Genomic DNA, 7,899 nt, shown 5'->3' on the forward strand with positions numbered 1-7,899 from the left:
GCTCCATAGGCCGTGACCTTTCAGAAACAGATTGCGAGGCCTGTCTTCCGAGGCGCCTCCGGCTGGGTTCACCCCCACCCCCACCTTTTGGCTTCACCATTTGCGCCCCTTAGGCACTTCTCTCTCTGTGTACTTAAAAAGCAGTTAAAAAAAAAAAATTGGCAAGGCCTCATACAGAAACCTTAGAAAATACAGAAAAGAATAGGCTGCAGCAGTAATCACCTATAATTTTACCGCTCAGAAACGTTACGGTGGCTATAGCTTTCCAAACTTTTATCTGAGTCTCTCTGTGTTTCATAGTATTTGTTGTTTTGTAGCCCAGTTCTTTTCTACTTGAGTACATTGTGTAATTTTCCCCTATCAGCCTGTAACGTGTGTGGTGTGTGCGCATGTGTATATTTACGGTTTTTATTTGTTGTTCAGAATGGGTTATACAGACACTTGGTTCAGCTTTTAAAAGTGACGGAAGTGAAGGATGTCCCACCTGTCTTCTTCCCCCAGTTTCTGTGCTCAGATGCAGACAGCCTTCCAAGTCTTGTGTATCCTTCCAGACATGTCTAATGTATGCATACACGTGTCAGTTTTTCCTTTTTAAAAGGATAACACAATAGATGCACTGTCCTTTTGTATCTTGGAGATTGCTCTATATCCATGCATCCACCTTCCCATGCACCCACGCACCCATCCATCCAACCATCCACCTATCCATCTTCTCACCCATCTGTCTGTCCATCTGTCAATCCGTCTATCCATCATTTCTTGAATGCTCTACCTAGTGCCAAGTAGTATTCTGGGCACTGAAGTCCTCAGCAGTGGACCAAATGAAGTCTCTACCCTCCAGGATCTTACTTCCCCTGTGGGAAGACTGACAGCACATAAACAGTTGACCAGTTCTGCCAGGTGGTAATAAATGCACAGAGGAGAAAGAGAGCAGCAGGGTAAGGCAGAGGGGGTGCACCTGGGGCGGGGGCACGTTGCTCTTGTGTGTGAGATGGCCATCGTGTGTATGGTGTATTGCCCTCACTGATAAAGTGACATTTGAGCAAGTGAGCCAAGTGGATTCTCGGGGAAGAAGGTAATTTCAGGCACAGAGAAGGATATCTGTCAGAACATGAGAACTGCCTCCTTTTTAACCATCGTGTAGTATTCCACTGACTGCGACGCCATGTGTTTGTCTAACTGGTACCCTGCTGATGGGCGTTTCAGTTATTCTAGTGTTTTACTAGTGTAAACAACACTTCAGTGATGTATGCTATTTAGTAGTTGTGTTGTTAGCCATTTTATGGTTCTATTATGATTTGTTAAAATAATTTATCCCCCATTGTTGAGTTTTTAGGTGATTTTCCAGTTTTTCACTATTAGAGAGAATTCTGACATGTAGTGGTACATTTCACACAGCTCTGATTATTTGCTTGGGATAAATTTTTAGAAGTAGCATCGGTGGATCCAAGAATATCGCATATTCTGAAAGACTTTTGATCCACACTGATTGATAAAACACATTCCAGAAATGCTCATCAATATTTGTGAGTGTCTGCTTTTCTGCATCCTTGCCAACACTGGGTATTATTTAACAAATTTTGGCAATTTGGTAGCCAGAAATGAGCTATATCAGTGCATTTATCTGCATTTCCATTGCTAGTGAAGTTGAGTATTTTTGGTGTATTTAATTGACCATTTATATTTCTTTTGTCAGTTGTCTGCTCCTGACCTTTGTGCACTTTTTAGAACTGTAGGGTATTTTTGTTTTCTTCTTGATTTATAGCTATGATATTTAAGGGTATTAACCTTATGTCATTGGAGATATTTTTCTCTAGTTTGACATTTGCCTTTTATTTTTGCTTATGCTTAGGATTTTTTGAGGTGGGGGGACATTTAAAAAATAGTAATCAGTTTTTTAAGATTCTTATTTAGATACTTTTCAATTTTCATTGGTCCTTACATTTTATTTTCCCAATTGACTTTAGAGATAAGATTATTGTATAAAGAATGGATTTTTTTTTTTTTCTTAAATAGTTATCCTTTTTTCCTGGGCCATATATTGAATTGTCTACCCTTGGTCATTGATATGGAGCCCTGGTGGCATAGTGGTTAAGTGCTACAGCTGCTAACCAAAAGATCAACAGTTCGAATCTACTGGCCACTCCTTGGAAACCCTATGGGGCAGTTCTACTCTGTCCTATAGGGTCGCTATGAGTTGAAGTTGACTCAGTGGCGAGGGGTTTGGGTTTTTTTGTTTTTGTTCATTGATATAAGGAGTCCTGATGGTGCAGTGGCTAAGTGCTCAGCTGCTAACGGAAAGATTGGCGGTTTAAATCCCCCAGCCTCTCTGTGGGAGGAAGATGTGGCCGTCTGCTTCCTTAAAGACTGTAGCCTTAGAAACCTTGTGGAGCAGCTCTATTCTGTCCGGTAGGGTCGCTATGAGTCGAAATTGACTCGGTGGCAATGGTTTTTTTTTGGTGGTCGTCGATAATGCCGTGTGTTTGCTTTCCAGGCTTTCTCATTTCTTCTCTTGACTTACATAGCTGTATATGATATTTCATTGGTTTCAAGTCATATTTTTCACATTTTGGCATCTTTAAATGTGGGATGCATCATAAAATTGTTGACTGCTTATAGTTTGCTGTTACCTGGATGGAATGTGAGTGCTTTCTTTGTATTTTCTTCTTCCAGTCACGGGGGGGTGCTGCCAACCCAGATCAGCTTAAGTTGACTTCTCTGCTTGGGATTTTCTTGGACTACACTGGTAGTATGAATTTAGACCACTACCAGTTCAGATTTTCAGGGATTATTTTTTCCTCTTTCCATTGTCAAGAAAGCAGCATGTGTCTTCTTTGCTGTCCCTTTTGCATGGAGGGTTACCTTCTGCCCCACAGGGAGGGTGTAGCCCTTCAGTGTCTGCTTTTTGTGAGGGTCTCTGCCTCCTTTTAAACTTCTTATCCTGAGCATCTTTTCTGGTCATGGTACTTAGAGCACTGGTGCATCTTAAAATTGACGGTGTCTTAGATTCAGTGAAGTATGGTTATTAAAATAATTGCGACTTTATAGGTTTTAATGTCTGGCAATACAAGTTCTCAGTATACTGTAGTTTTGGCTATTACTCCAAATGAATTTTGAGATGATTTTGTAACATTCCTCTGACCCCCGCCCTCCCCAAACGAAGTGATACAAAGCCCAAACAACGGTAATCATAAGGTTTTGATTTCACATAATTTGAAAAACTCAGTATAAGCCCCTTTCATTCACGCATAGTTTATTCTCTGTAATTATTTTATATCTCCTTATACCTGACCCTGTCAGTTTTGAGTCTATAAAATTTAGGCACAAACTTAAGTTTCTAGTAGTATAAAATAGTTAATTTAAAATACCAACAGTCCTACTCTACATGGTTCATTCAAGCATAGGTCAGTATGTATTTTGCCGAGCAGTCCTTTTGTATGTCCTTTTAGTCCTTTTAGAGCTGTTCTTTAAAAAGCCTAGCATTAGCCTGACAGATAATTAACTTTAAGTTTTTGTCTTTTACTTTCCAAGCTCTTTATGATGAAGATTATCAGGCTAGTTAATGTCACTGAGAGCGCCTTGGTGCACTCTGGTCCCCTGAGTGCTTGTCTGGGGGCTTGTGCTCACAGGGTGTGTCAGCTTACGCTGGGGGCAGTTGACAGTGTTTGCTCAGTAGAGTTGAGCCTGTGCCTATATGTTCTTTTCAGAAAGGAACAGCAGTGCACTGTTATACTGTTACTGTAAGCTTGTGAAGTTCACTGAGGGTTCTTTTTTTCTTTTTCTTTTTTAAAGTTTGTCTTCACAGAAAGCCCCAGTATAAATTACATTGCTGAGAAAATCCCCAGAGGACGTGCCCAGTTTGCTTCTGTGATGGATGATGGAAAAGTGCTTCATTGACAGCTTCTCAGTATAGATTCTCAGGCGTAGGGCTTCATTTGGAAGAAAATAACACAGAACAAAGACAGCGAAAAACATCAGTACCACATTTGAACAGTGTAGATGAGAAAATGTAATTATAAACATGATGCAATTAAAAATTTCTCAGATCGTTTTAGTTGTACAGTTGTCAAAGTCATGTGGATTAATGAAGAAATGTGTGTAGCATGCAGACGGTTATTTCTATTGAACACTTGTCAGTGGGCCATTCAACATGCATTTTTTTAATTAATGCAATCTGCTCTTTTTATTCCAGTAGAGACTATAGTAATAATGATTTTTTAAAAACAAACAACTGGTGTCCTACCTTAAATGTGAATTGTAGTGCTGAGCTGTTTTCATGAGGATCATTTGTCTTTGTTAAGAAGAAGTAACCAAGATCTCTTACATCCCACGCTGCGTCAGAGGTTTTCATAACGTCTTTCAGGCTGTCGCTGAGAGCATAGTTGTGGAAGGACGTGAAGTGCTCTCTTACCCCACAGCAATCCCAGGAAGGGCTCTGCAGCGCGTCTCTCTCCACTGGGAGAGCATCCTCCGAGTAGCTATGCAGCCGCCACATTGTGTAAGTTCAGACTAATGTGAGAACCAAAGTGGATAACTTTGGGTTTTTTTTTTTTTTTTGCTTTGTATTAATTTTACTTATACCAAAGTGAAAGTATGAAATGTATTGCTTCTAGATATAAAGCTCCTTCATGAAAAGACTGTTCTGTAATGATATTTCATTTTGTTTTACTATAAATCCGAATTCTCAAAATATTTTCCTAATCCTAAACGGGAATGCTGATTTTCTTCTTTTGTTATGTAGTAGAACCATTTTACATTGTTTACATAGTTCTCATGGGACATGGAATTTTTTGAAAGCAACATATGATACACATTTTTCGTGTATATATTCTAATTAGCGTAAATAAAGCAGTAGCATTGATGCGTTTTTTAAGCAGCAAACCTCTGTATTTCTCTTGTCTTCCTTAAAGTATTCCTATGAGGCCAGTGTCCATTCCCTTTTCATTGTGAGTACCCAGTATAGCGTTAACATGTAACTCTAGCACTTGCTCATAGTAGTGGAATTAGAACAGTAGAATTTTAGAGCTGCAACTGACCCCAGACAACATATATTCCAACCACCTCATCCTACAGCTGAGGACACAACACTAAATGCCATTGCCAACTGCCTGGACCCTTGCGTGGCCTTCATTTCACTCCATGAGTCCTGCTGCTTCTCTCAAAATTTTCAATTGCCTTCCCAGTACTGAAGAAATAAAGAAAAATGAGGATTATTTATGTATATTTTAATAAAATCCAGTTTGATTTTTCTACTCATAACTGGTTTTGTTTGTATTATTCAGCCTAGTTCTTCTGAGTGGTGGGCAGAGGAGAAGGAACACTTGAACCAGTTTCCATAGAAGAAACGTGTACCGGCTGAGTTTCAGGAATCTTGTGATGTTATTACAATACTTGCAGAGACATAAAATAGACTTTTCTGGTGACTTTGCCTGTGGACATTTATATCACGATTCTGTTTCTTTAAAAAATAAACATCAGGCCCCCTGCAGGCAGACTGTATTTGTCAGCATGTTGTTAACCATGGTAACTACCATGCGTACCACACAGTCTTGTAACAGTCTGGCCCAGACTAAGGCACTTTCCAAATATTTGTTGGATGAATGAATTTGAAAAATGAAAACTGTATTTTTATACTTGGAAGAGATCTTGGAGTGCCATCCAAATCAATAGTTTGCAAATTTTTAAAAAGAACCCTTTTTTGAAGTGAAACCTTTCACCAAATTCCAGTATGTGAAATTGATACGTGTATAATCACTGAGTAAACTTGGCCCCCCTCTCTCACCGGGAGCGACTCACCCCCTCCAGGAACCTCCTGCCCCCGGCCTCTAACCTGGATCAACACCCTCACTTTCTCCTGACGAGGCAACAGAGTAGAACTGCCCGCTAGGGTTCCCAAGGAGCGGTTGGTAGATTCGAACTGCTGACATTTTGGTTAGCAGCGGAAAGCTTAACCACTGCGCCACCAGGACTCCAGCAGGAAGAAAGGACTTTTCAAGCCTGAGGGACCTGTGTGTCTTGAATTCATCTATGGGATTGAAGTTAGTCCAGATAAGAAGGGTGTTTTCTCAAAACCTAAGTATGATTCTCATGAAAGGAAACTACACAGATAATGTTGATATTTGAGGAAATATGTTATTGAAAAGGTGTGATCTGTATTAAACAAAACAAAACAAAAAACCCTTTGTTATCAGGTTGATTCTGACTCATAGCTACCCTATAGGACAGAGTAGAACTGCCCCGTAGGATTTCCAAGGAATGGCTGGTGGATTCAAACTGCCAACCTTTTGGTTGACAGCTGAGCTCTTAACCACTGCACCACCAGGGCTGTGTGATCTGTATAGAGCCTTGAAAATGAAGAAGTTAGCAGGTAGCTACCACTGTTCTGGCAGGGGTGATCATATATTTGGAATAGTAACTCATAAGGTCTTACTGTAACTTGAGGGCTGGAGATCAGGACTGTCCCAGAAAATCGAGGTGACTTGGCCTTGGTGCTTATATTACCATTGTTTTAGATGTTTGAGACTTGAGGCGTCTGTCTGCCACAGTGCTGTGCCTGGGTTTACCAAGCAGCTTTCTGGTAGGAACTTGGTTTCCCAGGGAGGTATTGCCCCCTGTGTTTGTTTTTTCTCCAGGCTATAGTTCTCGTTGGAGCTCAATAAAATGGCACCTGGTTTACCATGCAACTGTTCCTCAGGGCTGAGTCCTCTAAGGCGGGTTGATAGGATACAGTTCCTGTAAGAGCCGAGGTGCTGACATTGTTTTCCTGCCCTTGCCGTCTCCCTGCAAGGCAGATGAGCTGTCTGCTGACATACTTTCTTGTTCTTTTCATTATATTCTCCACCAGTTAGCAGTCTAGTTCTGGTGTTTCACCTACAGATTGAGTTTACCAGAAACTTGGTATCATAAGAAAGAGCTCTGGTGCCCATGTGCCTCTATCTGTGGCAACCTTTGCCTCTTACCTGGGAGTCCATAGCAAGTCCCTCTGCCCACTCTTAACCTCTGAGCAAAGTGTTTTTTTGTATTTGTCCTGGGTTTTGGTCAAGTTTCCTCAATCATGAAATTCCTAAACATCATAGGGTTGTTGTGAGGATTAAATGAAAGGCTGAGTGAAGTACTGGGGCACATAGTAGGCACTCAGGGTGTTAGCTCATTACTGTTATTGCTCTCTGGTCGTGAGCACTCAGACTCTGGGTACACCCAGGCGTTTACTGCGGGGTCACTGTGGCCAGGTTTCTCGCAGTTGAGAGTTACCAGAGAGGGAGGCTGAGGTCTGCGTGTAGAAGACTGAAGATTGCTGGGCCTAGATTTTCGCCTGGGTGTGGGGTGTGGAAGCCTGGGGATTGTGCAGGTCATTGGAGCTGAGGAACCAACTGGGGATAGGGGTGAGGGGTGCTCCTGCTATTTGCCTGCCTTTGTGCAAGTTGGAAACCCTGGTGGCTTAGTGGTTAAGTGCTGAGGCTGCTGACCAAAAGGCCGGCAGTTTGAATCCACCAGGCACTCCTTGGAAACTCTATGGGGCAGTTCTGCTCTGTCCCATAGGGTTGGTATGAGTTGGAATCAACTCAACGGCAACAGGTTTGGTTTTATTGGTTTTGTGCAAGTCACCGGGCTTGAGAAAGTACCTGTGGCTGTCTTCTGAAGGCCCTGATGCTCTACTGTAAGCTCATCACGGGGTAGGGATCGAGAGAACATTTCTTCATTCTTCAGCTCTGCCTTCCCTGATATTTTATTTTCCTGCTTTAAAACGGCAACTATGTTGCAGATCTTCTTAAACGTGTCAGCACACGGAACACTCAAAATGACTGCATGATGTTAATACTAGTTTACTAGTCATTTGCTTTGACTTATGATCTCAGATCAGGTGGGATGAGTTTGGGCAGTATACACAGTAAACATTAA

At 41.5% G+C, this 7,899-nt stretch overlaps 1 protein-coding gene across 5 annotated transcripts in view; it reads left to right on the forward strand.

Moving 5' to 3' along the window:
* The window catches only part of SEC23IP (SEC23 interacting protein), a 46,770-nt gene extending 39,398 nt beyond the window's left edge, over positions 1-7,372 (forward strand). For 2 of the 5 annotated variants that reach the window (XM_049855230.1, XM_049855232.1), the window contains exon 19: positions 3,793-5,237. The gene's annotated coding sequence lies outside the window, so the exon portion shown is untranslated. Of the gene's footprint in view, positions 1-3,792; positions 5,238-5,282 lie in introns of those variants that run through there. The other 3 variants (XR_007513440.1, XR_007513441.1, XM_049855231.1) reach the window with 3 other exon arrangements.
* The last annotated feature ends 527 nt before the right edge of the window (positions 7,373-7,899 follow it).

The sequence above is a fragment of the Elephas maximus genome, chromosome 16, assembly GCF_024166365.1.
Source record: "Elephas maximus indicus isolate mEleMax1 chromosome 16, mEleMax1 primary haplotype, whole genome shotgun sequence".
Classification (NCBI taxonomy): domain Eukaryota; kingdom Metazoa; phylum Chordata; class Mammalia; order Proboscidea; family Elephantidae; genus Elephas; species Elephas maximus.